This window comes from Papio anubis, chromosome X, assembly GCF_008728515.1.
Source record: "Papio anubis isolate 15944 chromosome X, Panubis1.0, whole genome shotgun sequence".
Taxonomy (NCBI): domain Eukaryota; kingdom Metazoa; phylum Chordata; class Mammalia; order Primates; family Cercopithecidae; genus Papio; species Papio anubis.
This window is the reverse complement of record NC_044996.1, coordinates 94,716,647-94,732,676: the sequence shown is the minus strand read 5'-3', so window position 1 is coordinate 94,732,676 and position 16,030 is coordinate 94,716,647.

Here is a 16,030-nt window from a genome sequence, read left to right as displayed (position 1 = left end):
TCTGTACAACAAACCCCCATGAGGCAAGTTTACCTATTTAACTAATATGCACATGTACTCCTGAACTTAAAACTTAAAAAAAAAGTAGAGAGAAAGAGAGGTAGAATTCCATCCTGACCTGAAGTCTTGATTGTATTCTTCTTTCTGGATGATGGGCCTTCCCAGAAAGATTAACTTGTCCAATTTCCAAGTTTCCAAGAGTTTAAGTGGAAGCCCCATATGCACCCAACTGTGTATCCAAAACTAGTACAAAGGTCAGGTAATTAATTCAACAAATATTTATTGATCAATTTCAGCCTCTGGGAATACAGCAGTGAGCACAACAGACAGATAACTTACTCTCATCAATATTTTATTCTAGTGTATAGCAACAGAAAATAAAAGAACATAGAAAACTTAAGATGGTGAAGAATGTAAAGCTTGATTAACAACCTGAGAATTCTCTAGCATGTGTGTGTATGACGGAGAGAATGGATACAGAAGTGTGAGAGAGCTTGTTCAGTTCAGGGAAACTGGCTGGTGGCAGAATGGGATATAGGCTGGGGATTGAAGTGGAAAATTAGAATGTAGAAGCCATAAGAAATTGAGCGACTTAACATCTTTGAGACTAAGACTTATTTCCAGGAAAATAGGTATTCAAACATCTGAGAAAATATGTGGGAAATGTTGTCTAAAGCTCAAATCTAAGAACATTAATGTTATTATGTACATCTATTGAACAATAATGCCAATAATAAAAACTAGTATTTTTGAGTGTTTGCTTTTTGTTAGGCACTGTGCTTGTTGCTTTATACGTTTATTTCATCCACCCAATGAAGAGTAGTGAAGATTTTTATATTTTATAAGGTTGGATAGCGGTAGATGGTAGATACCAGGATTAAAGCTCAACTCTGTATCATTTCAAAACAGCCTGTGTTTTTGTTTGCTTGTTTGTTTGTGCTTTCCAGAGTTTCACTCAGTCAAGTAGTAGTCACCAAGATGAACTGAGTGGTACACAAACTTCAAAAAGGCAATTATGAAGATTAAATGACACAGTACTTACAGAGTGCTTAGTAAAAGTAAATCAATTATAATGATCATTTCTATTTCAGTTTTTAATTTTTAGAATTTTATACTTATTATATTTTACTATATTAAGTTTATGAACTATTTGCCATGACACATAATTTTTTTCACCTTTTAAATAGTGATATATTTCCTTTTAAGTGAGTTTGAGTTAAGGATGAGATAATATAATGAAATTAGAATAAAATGAAATAGTTCTCTAGGGGTGGGGGGATGATAAAATATAAATTGTTAAGAAATATCAAATGGATTTGTGTGTATCATGAAAATTCTAAAATATTACATTAATGATTGAGATTCTTTTTAAAATTCTGTCTAAGTCAGGCTTTTTGATGAGAAGTTTGCCAGTTACCATGTGGGCTATTATACAAAACTTTATCAGTGAGATTTTCCCAGAAAACGTCACAGTTGCTTAATAGTTTGCTCAGAACTTGATGCTCAACAGCTACACAAATGGTGCCTACAAAAATAGCATGCATTATATGAATTTCCTATTGGAAGTGTATATTTTTCCTATCTGTGGTCTCTGTAAAATATTAATTTTTATGATAGCAAAGGCTCAGTTATGCCCACCATATTTCCAGAAGTGTTCTGTACACTGAATATAAAAGGATCAATGAAACATGATCTATTACAATTGTGAATTTCACAATGTTTTGTTGGAGGCAGATACATAAGTGAAAAAACAACAAAATAGGAACTGCAGATTCTGAAATATAAATCTATACAAACTACAGTGGGAGTCCAAAGGAGAGGCACAGGGGAAGTGGACTAGAGAAATGGACAGAGAAGTAATGGCCTGAGATGTAGGATAAAAGCAGGAGAGCTCTCCTGTTAATGTGAGAGTGTTCACTTGCCTGTGACAATTACTTGGATCTTTGAGTTTATATCCATAATTATGTTAATGTAAGCCAGAATAGCATGTCTTTCCCCTGTAAATTAATATAATCTAATTATCAGACATTTATTCAGAAGTTCTTCCAACCAAAAAAGAAAACTGTTTGAGGACCTATGTTAAAAAATCAATCATTTTTTATTTGTTAAGTTTTCAGAGACTTGCCAAATGAAGTTCACTTATGAAGTTAAATCAGAGGCTAGAAGCCATGCAATCAGTAAATAAAGCATATGAAAATATGCTCAATATAATATGTCATCAGATAATTACAAATTAAAACCATAATGAAATAGTGTTACATGCTTATTAGAATGGCTAAAACACATACACACAAAAAAACCTGACAATATAATATCTGGCAGCGATGTGGAGAAGAAACAAAGTGTCATTCATTGCGGTGGGAATATAAAATGGTACAGACACTTTGAAAAACAGTTTGATAGTTTCTTACACAGCTAGACATAGTAATACTGTAAGACCCAGAAACCACTCTTTTAGGTATTTAACCAATTAACTTGAAAACTCATGTTCAAATAAAAATCTGCAAACAAATGTTGATTGTAGCTTTGCTCATAAATGCCAAAAACTGGAAGCAACCAGGATGTTCTTCAATAGGTGAATGGTTAAAGAAACTGTGGTACATCCATACAACAGAATGTTATTGAGTGATAAGAAGAATGAGATATCAAATCATTAAAAGACATAGAAGTACCTTATATGCATACTGCTAAGTGAAAGAAGTCAGTCTAAAAAGGCTGCATATTGAATAATTCCAACTATATGACATAAGGTAGAGGCAAAACTATAGAGATAGTAAAACGATCAGTGGGTGCCAGGGATTTGGAGATGAGAGGGAGTGATGAATAGATGAAGCAAATAGGATTTTTAGGGCAGGGAAATTATTCTGTATAATACTACAATGGTGGGTATATAACATTATATATTTATAAAAACTGATATAACTTTACTTCACAAAGAATAAACCTTAAGGTATGTAAATTTAAAACCAAATTACTTAGGTCAGAAAGTTCCACAAAGGAATGCAGACTGTGACAAGATAATGTAAATGTATTACAAGTGCTTGAGGAAAAACCCATGGAAGTGGAGGGGGAAGATGCTTACTTAAATAACTCTGGAAATAAGTGGAGTCTATAAGAATAAAGGCAAAAGTAACTACTTATAACCACTGTATTTGATAAAGTTGTATCTCATATGAGGTATGGGTTAATCATGCTAATACTGTTATACGTGTGTAGAGGTAGAAACCATGTTTTCTGACTATAGGAATGTAAATTTACAGATAAGAAAGGGAAGGAGACTAGAGTCATTAGTGTAACAATGGGTTAGAGTTGGAGATATCAATATGAACTTATGTTTAGCCTAATATAGATACAGAAAATTTTATTTAAATATTTATAGATATTGGTATATACATGGGTTAATAGCCACACATATTTTTTTTTCTGTTTGCTGAGGCCTTAAATAAATGATACTAAAGTAGAAAAGAGCACATCTAGCACCCAGCTCTTGTTTTCTAATACTATTTTCCGATAAAACGAATCAGGGCTCCTTTGAGAAATGGATTATTCTAGGACTGGTGCGGGAAATATATATGATGAGCATGGAACATCTTGTGGAACCAGAAAATAAGGGAATGCTATTATACAAGCAAAACAACAAACAAAAAAGTCCACCACATAGATGGGGGTTTGTTAAAGAAGCATAGGAACAAACTGAAAGAGCTCCCAATGACAAAAGCTATAACAATTTGAACAACAAAATAAAGTAGCATTAGGTTATAATGGAATGTGTAAAGCAAATACCCAGGAGTCTATACTGATATAAATAAATGATTGAATGAATGAAGAGAAGGGAAAAATCTCCCATGTAGAAGATTTCCAAATAATTTATGTAGATAAAGAGAAGGAACATAACTCCCCAGTTCTTAAGTATGAAGTATGGGATGCACATTGTCACTTACTTCAAAGAGTATGAAATAGACATGGGGGAGTTTTACAGTGGAGAAGGCTGACAAATACTATCTCAGCAAGGTTAACAAGGCCAACATCAGTAATCATAAATTGTATTAATAGTATGTATCATCGATATGATGTGATTAACATGCCACTTTACCTTTGTGGCTTTCTCCCAGTTACCCATAACCTGGCATTGTCATGAGATCATCATCAAACTCTAATCATAAGGCATCTTACAAAATAACTGACCATTACTCCTCAAAACTGTGAAGGCTATCAAAACAAGCAAAGTCTGAGAAATTACCACAGACAAGAGGAACCTAAAAAGACATGACAACCAAAAGTAATGTGGTATTCTAGAACAAAAAAAGAACATTAGGTTAAAAAATAAGGAAATATAAATAAACTGTGGACTTAATCATAATGTATTTATATTGGTTCATTAACTGTGACAAATGAACCATACCAATAAAAGATTTTAAAGATAAGGGAAAGTGTGTGTAAGGTGCATGGAAACTCCGCTATCATCTCAATTTTTCTGTAAACCTAGAGCCCTTCTAAAAAATACAGTATAATAAAAATACAACTTTTTTATAGTTTGTGGGGTGCTGTGAAAGTAGTAGTTAGAAGGAAATTATAACATGAAATCTGTGTTTCAGGAAAGAATAAATACCTAAATTCAAAATCTAGGCTTTCACCTTAGAAAAGTTAATAAAATGAAATAAAATGAATAATTTGAGCCTAAAGCAAGTAGAATTGAAGAAATAATTAAAAAATGGAGCAGAAATCAACGAAATTGAAAACAGGAAAATAATAAGAAAAAAAGACACCAAAACCTGGTTTTTTAAAGATACAAATAAAAATGATAAGCCTCTATCTAACCAAGAAAGTAGAAAAACAAATTGCCAATACCAGAAATGAAAGAGGGGTTACAACTACTGAGTCCATGGTTATTAAAATAATACTAAAAAGATACTGTAAATAACTCTATGCCAACAAATTTTATACCTTAGATGTAGTAGATGGAATTCCTAAAGATCTCAAAAAACTTATAAGCAAGTATAGCCAAGTCTGTCATATTATTTATTTTTCATTTATTTATTCTAGTTCTTGTTCTTTAAAATTTCCTTTTTACCCTTGTGTGGAAAATTTGAACAGTTTTTAGAATTTCTTCTTGATTTATTCTTAGTGTTTTGAGCATATCCCATGGTATAGTTTTCCTAGTGGTTGCTGTAGGCATTAAAATGTATATGTGACTTGGCCAGGCGCAGTGGCTCATGCCTCTAATCCCAGCACTTTGAGAGGCCTAGGTGGTTGGATCACTTAAGGTCAGGAGATCTAGAGCAGCCTGGCCAACATGGTGAAATCCCATCTCTACTAAAGATACAAAAATTAGCCGGGTTTGGTGGCACATGCCTATAATCCCAGCTACTTGGGAGGCTGAGGCAGGAGAATCGCTTGAACTCGGGAAGCAGAGGTTGCAGTGAGCTGAGATCCTGCCACTGCACTACAGCCTGGGCAACAGAGTGAGACTCTGTCTTAAAAACAAAAAAATGTACATGTGACTTATCCCAGCTAAGTAGTATCAAAGTTTGACCACTTTAGGTGGAATGTGCAAGCCTCACTTCCATTTATGCCTTACCCACTTTAAAATACCATTGTCTGGAGCACCAGATGGTGTTATAATTTTTGTTTCAATCATATTATCAGCTAAAGAAATAAGTAAAGGATATACTGTTGTGTATATTCATATTTGTGCTCTTTTTTTAATCATTCCTTCTTTCTTCCTCATCCTCCATGATTCTTTCCTTTTATCATTTCCTATCTTTTTGAATAATTTCCTTTAGCCAGTTTTTAAGGATAGGCCTGCTACCAGCAAATGCTTATGGTTTTCTTTCATCTGAGGTTGTCTTCATTTCTCTTTTATTATTTTTGTTTTACCTTTTAAAAATGTATATATATTAGTTGTACATATTTTGAGGTACATGTGATACTTTGATGCCTGTTTACAATGTGTAATGATCAAGTCAGGGTAATTGGGGTATAAATCATCTAAACCATTTATCTTTTCTTTGTGTTGGGATCGTTTCACCAGATATAGAATTCATGATTAAGAGCTCATTTCTTTTAGCACTTGAAAAATGTGGCACTTCCTTCTAGCCTCCATGTTTTCCAATGAAAATTCAGCTGTTTTTCAAATTGGTATATTACCCCACAGTTATGCATCATGGGCAATGACATGTAGGTAATATATAATTTTCTCTCTGGCAGCTTTGAAGATTTTTTTCTTTTTGTTTAAATTTCAGAAGTTTAATTATAATGTTCTCTGGCATGGATTTCCTTTCATTTATCTATTGGTTGTTTATTCAGTTTCTTGAATCTGTGGGTTTGTATCTTTCACAAAATTTGAGATGTTTTCATTCATTACTTTCTTTTATTTTCCCTCCCACAATCTTTCTACTGTCTTTCCAGAACTTATATGATACAAAATTTATCTCTTGTGTTATTGTCCCATAGGCCCATGAAACTCTCCATTTTTTTCAGTCTGTTTTATTTTCTTTGTTCAAATTGGGTAAATTCTATTGATTTGTCCTCAGGTTTATTGATTCTATTTGCTGTCATCTCTACTCTACTATTAAGTCCATCGAGAAAGTTTTTCTTTAGCTTCAATTGTTATAATTTTCAATTCTACAATTTCTTCTGGTTCTTTTTTATGACTTTCATTTGCTGGGATTTTTTTTTTTTTTAAAGGAGAATCTATACAATGTCTGCCTTAAAAATCTTTTTCAGATAATTCCAACTTATGATTTATGTTGGTATTGGCTTCTGTTTATTGTATTTTCTCATTCATATTGTGAATTTACTGGTTCTTGATATGACAAGTGATTTTTTAAAGTTGAATCATGGACATTTTTATTACTATGTTAGGGGACTAGTGATCATATCTAAATCTTCTATTGTAACGGAGTCACCTTGTTTTGGTTTATTATGTAAGTTCTGGCCTACTTTTCTGGGCTTTCATTCTAATGAAAGGTTTTATGAGTCTCGAAATGATATTCTGGTGTGATTCCTGCTTCTGGTGCTGCCAAGGCTCATAACCAATCCATGCTGGTGACTTCTGCATGAGTAGGAGGCACACACCTGTGCTATCTTCTGTCACTGGATGACCTTCTATATGTGGGAGGGCGAACAGAGGTGACAACTAGCTGTGATTTGTACCACCTAATTTAGTCTCATTATGAGTCTCATTATCAGGCTAAATGAGGATACAAATGAGTTGTGAGTTTGGTGATTCACCTACTTCCTGGGCTTCACTGATATCAGGGATGGAATGAAAGGGAACGCTTACCAGCCCTGACTTGTACTGTCTTATTCAGTCTCATTGATGCACGTAGGGGTAGAAATTTCTCTGTCTGCTGAGGAATTTCTACCAACTGACACTGTGAGGGAGAAATTGTGAAACCTAGCAATGACAAGCTCCACTTTTCACTACCTTGTTAAGTCACATTGCTGTTGAGTGAAGGTGGAAGCTCAGCTTGCTACTGTACCCTGCTGACTCTTCCCTGACAGGAGAATTAGAGTACCACTTTTTTTCTACTGGATAGGGAACAGAAGATCAGCTACCCACTCTACCTCACTATACTATATGGGCAGGAAAATAGGAGCATCATCTGCTTCTTCCCAGCGGGACATACAAAATAAGATTTTCACTGTGTCGCGTTAACACTGTCCAAGTAGGGGAATCAGATCATAACTGACTGCTTCCAATGGGCGGATAATAAAAGATAAGCCCCTTTTTGGCCCTGTTAACACAGCTGAGTGGGGAATTAGAACACTGACATCTGATTCTTTGGGGATGGAGGTGGGATGAAATAGAAGATCAACTTATTTCTCAGTCTCACTGAAACCACAGGCAGAGGTGGTGGTTTGGTGGGGTATGGTTTTTCCATTGACTTTTACCTGGAGTAGTGTGGGAATTGCCAGAAAGTTTGATATTATTAGGCCATCATTTCTGGTCCTTTGCTTAGGGAAAACAGTCTTTCCTCAGAGCTTTATTTGTGTCTGTTGACAGTTCTGGGTTGCAGGCTTCTGCAGCACTCTGTACTGGATATATGTGAGGAAATTAGGAAACCCAGGGAATTCACTTCTGTGTTGTTCTTTGAGTTCTAAACTCTCTGTGCTGTTTATCTTCTTTCCACTATTCTGAGTCTTCCAGACTTTTTTGTTGTTGTTGTTATGTCCAGGGTCTTTTAGTTATAAGAGAAAGGGGTTACTCTATCTTGGCCAAATTCAGTGTATTTAACTTTTTAAAACAAATATAATTTGTAGTTTTGAAAGTCAGGATAGTGACTACTCTTGAGGGAATAGTAACTGGTAAGGGGCATGAGGAGGTGGTTCAGGAGTGATGGTAAAGTACTGTTTCTTAATACGGGCAATGATTATACAGGTTTGTTCAATTTATGAGAGTTTAACTTCATTCTTAGGATTTGTACACTTTTAAACATAGATGCTATTTTTCAATGAAAAATTTTAATGATGATGATGTAAGTATATTATTTGAAGTAAAATATATGTACTTCCTATTATCAAGCTAAAATAACAGTTTACAAAGTATGTGGCATTTCTACACATTTAAAAAAGATATTTATGATTGTGTTTATATGTATGTGTGTCATACATAGAGAAAAGTATGAAGGGTACACTACAAACTGTTGACAGTGGTCATCTCTGATCAGTGGCACTTTAGGTTTTTTTCTCTTCCTAATATATTTTATTATGTTCTGAATTTATTGCCACGGGCAGGAAATGCTTATTTTTTATTTCTCTTATTTTTAAATGAGATTGAATTATAAGCTCACAATGTTTTATCACAGTGGTAGAATATACTGTGTTTTCAATAAAGACTGGCTAAATGAATGAGTTTCTGCCTCACTCAGACATTCAAAGAATATATCAAATGCCCACTACGTATCATACACTCTGGTTTCAGAAATAAATTAGAGTCCTTGCTCTCAAGAAGATTACTGTATGCAAAAATTCAACTTCTTTTGCTATGTTTTTATGCAAATTTAACCTATAGTTGTATAGAAATCTAATATGATTGTTTTATTGAGATAAAATTCACACACCAAAATACTGACTCTGCTAAAGGGTACAATTCAGTGCATTTCAGTATTTTCACAGTGTTGTTCAAACATCACCATTATTTAATTCCAAAACATTTTTATTACCCTGGAAAGATACTCTATGCCCATTAGGAGTCACTCCCCATTCCAATCCCTGGACCTTGACAACTATTGTTCTGCTTTCGGCCTCTATGAATTTGCTTATTCTAGATATTTTATATAAATGGAATTGTATATTATATGTCTTTTTGAGTTTGACTTACTTTATTTAGCATATTGTTTAAAAGGGCCATCTATATTATAGCATGCATTAAGGGGAGTACTTCATTCCTTTTTATGGCACAATCATATTCCATTGTATGGTAATAAAGACTGATCCCATTTTTGATGTTTCCGCTTTAAAGCATAAACCCTCCTCTTCCCTTCTGCCTCAAATCTGGGAAAGTTGGTAAGAAGCCTGGGTGCTCAAGGGAAGTTTACACTATACATGGGAACCCTCACCTTGACCCTATCCTCTAAACACCAGTTTCCTTCCCTGTGTTCTCAAGCCATTTTCAGACCTGCTTGGGAGACACACTGCTGTCTCAGGCAAGCCTCATATGCATAATAAACTTTTTCATACCCTCTTGATATGAAATATCCTCTTGGTTGGTATGTAGTTTCTGCAGACCAAATTTTGGGTGAAGATCTATCTACCTCTGCAAGGGTCCACAATTGATGCAGTAAGGAGGTTGTCTAGATTATGACCCCCATCTTGGGGATCTCTATTCTCTTTCTTTGACTTGCTAACTGGGTCTTCTGCCTGAAGACAAGCAGGCACTTAAGAGTCACTACTTGCAGGCTAGCACAATCTTTGAGCTGAGCTTCTTTGTGCTACATTTGCTGAGTTGTACTGAAGCCTCCTTTATAGATTTAATATACCTAAGTCTGAGTTTAGATAATTCACAGGAGTATGGGACTGGTAACTTCCTTAATGTGGCCCTGTGTCAGGTGCCTTGGCTCAGGTTAACTGTGTCTTAGAATGAATAATGTGTTTTAATTTCAGCATAAGCTCTGAATGACTCTAGGCTCAGGGGAACCACCTGGGCCCTGTGACAGATGGATCGTGTGTCTCAACCAGCATTACCCCCCATTGTATAGAGGGCTCAGGGGAAAGACTTATATCCTCTGTGATATATTGACCTATTGAATGATGGCTCATGAATGATAAATCATTAGAAAGTGAAAAAGCAGCCAATAGAGTGGAAAAACCAGTCATATGTGACATGAGGAGGTCCACACTCCTAAAAGCAGATGGCTCACTAGGATCCTTCAAAATGCCTTTACTTCTACTGCCTATGCCTCTGTCATAAGAATGATCCTGATCTTGAGGGTTATAGGGAGAAACACCCATGGCAACTGTATGGTATACCAAGGGGTTAATTCAAACCTGACTGAAGTCCAGGGTCCTTAAACCCTATAAAACCACCATTGCTGTGGGGGAGGCTAACCCTAATAATACTGATTTGAGGTTCTCTAGAGGAAGCAATTCATAAAGATAAATAGGGTAGAGAGAACTCTCCTTCTTCCAAAGGATATCTGGATAATCACCCACTGGGGGCAGGGGGTGGGCGGCAGGGAAGAGAGAGAGAGAGAGGGAGAAAAAAGAAAAAGAAAACTGGACATGGGGGAGGCAAAAAAAAAAACAAAACAAAAAAAACCCCTGAAATGGCCATAATTTGACACAATTGGAAATACATTTACCTAATTTATAAAGCAAAAAGATAAAAGGGTGCTGATTTGACTTATGCACTTTACAACATAGGTTCTGAATAAATTTAACAACTGTTTATTTGCACCAATTAGCAAATCTTTGTGTCATCAATACTGGGGCCCAAATGGCTACTATACTTGGGGATCTCTCAAAATTTAAACAAGGTCTATCTCATAGCCTTAGGGAAGTGACTGAACATAAAATAAAAGACAGATAGCGACACCTCATCTTACCCATTGTAACTGTTACCTTGCTTAATTTTTCATGTGTAATGGTTAATACTGAGTGACAACTTGACTGGATTGAAGGATGCAAAGTATTGATCCTGCGTGTGTCTGTGAGGGTGTTGCCGAAGGAGATTAAGATGTGAGTCAGTGGACTGGGAAAGGCAGACCCACCCTTAATCTGGGTGGGCGCCATCTAATTAGCTGCTAGCTTGACTAAAATATAAAGCAGGCAGAAAAATGTGAAAAGACTAAACTGGCTTAGCCTCCCAGCCTACATCTTTCTTCTGTGCTGGATGCTTCCTGCCCTCAAACATCAGACTCTAAGTTATTCAGCTTTGGGATTCAGACTGGCTTCCTTGCCCCTCAGCTTGCAGACCACCTATTATGGGACCTTTTGATCATGTGAGTTCTACTTAATAAACTCCCCTTTTTATATATATATATATATATAATATTTATTTATATATACATTTATATATATGGACTCTAGAGGAACAGAACTAAAATATATATACATATAGTTCTGTCTCTCTAGAGTACCCTGACTAATACACTAATACACCACATGTAATAGCACCCATTACCTAAAATACTTCATAGTGGGCATGGATGCTCTAACCCAAAGAGTAATAAAATTAAGTCAAGTCTTTGGCACTTACAGTTCAGCTTAAAATATTGGCTCCCATGAACCTTCCTTCTAGTTAATTCATCCCAATGTATGTTAAATATGGGCCTTCAAGGATTGAGACCCGTTGTACAAGATCTGTTTATTTAAAATGTACAGAGGTAGCTGTACATTTAATGAGAAAAACTGTAGTCAAGACTTAATTTTAAGTGAATGTTAAGTTTCCGATTGATAAATGTCTTGTAATTCTACTAACATATTCATAAATATATTATGTTTTGGTATATGGTTAAATCTACACACTAACTTGTTTTACTTCTACATCATCCTGGTTATCTATTGCTGCATAAACAACTGTAAGACCTATTTATAGAATAAGTGATTATCCCCCACTGTTTCTTCACTTAACGGTCTGATCTGGCCTGTTATTAAACTTGGAAAGCATGAATGGCACTTCACCCTGGATTATCATCACTCCTTAATGCTGTGGTCCCACTGATTAAGGCCCCCTTAACTAATATCTTTAAGATTATTGACTCCATCCAATCAGCAACTGGTTAATATTTTGTTGTTGTAGATTTGGCTAATATGTTCTGTTCAGTGCCTATTTCAACAGCGTCTCAGCCCATTTGCCTTCACCTTCAAAAACACACAATGGATATCCTACCCTATCGATGGGATATCCAAACAGCCTTGCCATCTAAAACAATTTGTGTGTGTGTGTATGTGTAACTATATTTATTACATGAAATAGAAAATATATAATTAAAATATAATTTTATAGCTATAAATACAAAATAGAAAAAATAGATATATATACACATATATATACATGTTTACATATACATACACAAATATACATATGTGCATATATATACATGCATCTTCATACACACACACACATATACGTATACACACAGAGTGAGAATGAAGAAGAGAGAGATAAGTCTATTTTAAGAAATTGGCCCACGTGAATACGAAGCTGGCAAACTCAAAATCTGCAGGGCAGGGCAGCGGGCTGGAAACTCAGGCAAGTTTTCATGTTGCAATTTTGAGGCAGAACTGCTTATTTTTTGGAAACCCTCAGGTGTTGCTTTTAAGGGCTTCTACTGATTGGATGAGGCCCATTCACATTATGAAGGATAATCTGGTTCACATAAAGTCAGCTGATTATAAATGCTAATTACATCTACAAATAAATTCACAGCAGCATCTAGACTAGTGTTTGACCAAATAACTGAGTGCTATAGCCTAGTCAAATTGTCACATAAAGTTAACCATCACAGCCCCCTATAACAAAAGGCTCTAGAAGCTGAAAAAATCACAACACTATAGACACTCTTGTTAGTGCCCCCCAGGAACTCCTTCACTGTAGAGACTTTAAGCAACCTCCTTTCATATGTCTTGGAGTCTCAGGACCACCCATGATGGCCATAAGTTGCCCATGGGTGAGTAATGCAAGAAACTACCCTCCTAAGCCCCATGCCATATCCCGGAGTGGCAGTTGCTGGCAGCATACAAGTGTCCCCTGAAAATAGAGGCTCTCTCAGGTGCTGAACCAGTGACTTCCTGTACTTAGCTGCCTATTATTTGTTGGATTATGAAAGCAGTATCCTGAAAACTCATCATTCCACCAAGATTTCCTTATTACAGAATGGAGTCAAACCTTAAATCTCTGGCATGTCCTACCTGCAGGCAGTGATAGCCTTTCCTGTCCTTTGCCAGATGCCATGGTGCTTGAGGAGGTCACCCTTTTTCTAGCCCATTTGGATACCTGGTTGTTATGAACTGAGCATATCGCAATAAGATTTCATACATTTTATGGATTGCATTAACACCATTTCAAGTGACGGAGGTCAGTGGCGTGTTGCTGTTTTTTATCCCTTTACTGTGGCACCCCTGATAAAAGATGAGACCCAATGGTCAACACAATTGGCTGAACCCTATCTGTACATTTCTACAGATGCTTGAGTCATTGCCAGTAGTCTCAACAGCTGGTCTGGCTAATGACAGCAACAGCAATTCCCAATAATTGTTTATCTCAAGATACCCAAAATACAAATAATTGTTACATATATCTCTACCCACAAGAAAGCCACAATGCAAAGTTTCACCAAGACACTTATTATCCCCTTCAGAGGTACAGAAATCACTAGTAGTAACCAAGGCATTCAAATTACTTTTCAAAATGCACAGTGCTGGCCTGTTGAGCATGGAATTTAATGAAATGTTTACCTCCCTTACCAGCCTCAGACTGCAGTCCTCATAGAGTGCCATAATGGCTTATTTAAATTCAAATTCAATTCAATACAAAATGGCACATTTCAGTCACAAGTCAAGTTAGAAGGGGAAACAAAATAAAACATAATAAAAGTCTGACCTCATTTTTTAAAAAAGAGAGCATTTAATATAAAGTATTGTTAAATTGTTAAATGGATGAATTAATAATGCATAAAGAGAATACTAAAATATCATGGAGGTAACAAGCAGTAAGAAGCTGCTATTACCTCTGGGACTGGAAGAACAAAATGGGGACGTTAGAATAACTAAAACTTAGAGGCTTAGAGGAGGAGCCCCACAGATTTGCAACTGAGACCTCTGAGAAGGGGGTACTGACTGGCTGGTGCTAGTGTCTCTGATGGTGCAATAAGCTGATTCAACGAGTGTTAGAAAAGCTGTAAACTGAAATCAGTTGCTGTCCCCGAAATGAGTGACCTGACAACTCTGGGTTTTACTGACAGCAACAGGAAGCAGTCAGGAAGGAGCAGGTCCTGTCTTCCTTCAACTTCCAGTCTCTCTCCAACACTCCCTATTGACAAAGCTTAACAAGGAAGCATTGGTATCAACGGAAAAATGATTTTCTGAATCTGAGGCCCAGCATCTCAAAGTAGAGAATAGAAGGGTAGATTTGGAGCTGAAAGAGAATAGCTTAATTACTGGCTCTTAATAACTACTACCTATTAAGTTTACTTTTTAATTCTGACGCCATTTTTGGATGTTTGACTGCCGACAGCTTTAACCACACTTCTTTTTCCCCTCCTGCTCCACATCTGGGCATGCTGACAAAAAAATCTGTGCCTTCTTCCCTTTGGTGATGGCAAGAAGTTCAAACCATGCCTTGGAATCCTCACCCAGTCCCCACCCTCTAACCAGCATAGAAACCCCAAGCCAGTCTTTTATCCCTGCTCTCTCATGTCATTTTCAAACCTTCTTGATAGTCACTCTGCTTTCCCCAAGAAAGTTAAATTATGTGAATAATAAATCATTCTATATTCTCCTGATGCATGTGTGGTGTCACCACTCACAACATCTGAACCAAATTTTGAGTGAAGATCCATCTGGTGCTTCAGAACATCCGCAAGAGTACAGAAATAACATATTTTGTTTATCCATTCATCAGCTAATGGATATTTAGGTTGTTTCACCAGTTGACTATCATGAATAAGGCTGCTATAACCATTCATGTACAAGTTTTCATGTGGACATACGCTTTCAGTTTTCTTGAGTATAAATCTAGGAGTGGAATTACTGGGTCATATGGCAACTCTATGTTTAACTTTTGAGGAACAGCTAAGCTGTTTTTCCAAAGTGGCTGCAGCAGTTTTCATTCCCACCAGGAATGTATGAGGGTTCCAATTTCTCGACGTCCTTACCAACGTTAGTTACTGTTTGACTTTTAAATTATAGCCCTCTTATGGATGTGAAATGGTACTTTTTGTTATTTTGATTTTCATTTGCGTAATTATTAAAGATAGTATCTTTCCATATGCTTATTTGACATTTGTATAACTTTATTGGAAACATGCCTATTCAGATGTTTTGTGCATTTTTAAATGGATTATTTGTGTTTGTATTTTATTATTTAGTTATAGGGGATCTTTATTCTGAATACTAGATCATTATTGGATATATAACTTGCAAATATTTTCATATTTTGTAAGTTATCTTTTCACTTTCTTAATAGTGTCCTTTAAAGCCAAAACATTTTCAGTTTTGATGACTTTCAATTTAATTACCTTTTTCTTTTGTTACTTGTGCTTTTGGTGTCATATCTAAAAAATCATGGTTTAATTCAAGGTCATGAAGATTTGAACCTGTTTTCTTCTAAGAGTTTTACAGTTTTACCTTTTATAAGTCTTTGATCCATTCGAGTTTTTAAAATATAGTGTGGAGTAGAAGTCTAATTTTATTCCTTTGCATGTGGGTGTTCCAGAAGTATTTATTGAAAAGACAACATTAACATTAACATCTCTTAGCACCCTTGTCAAAAATCAATTGACCAGAAATGTACGGGTTTCTTGTTGGACTTTAATTTTATTCCACTGATCTGTATGTATATCTGTAGTCCAGAACCTCATAGTCT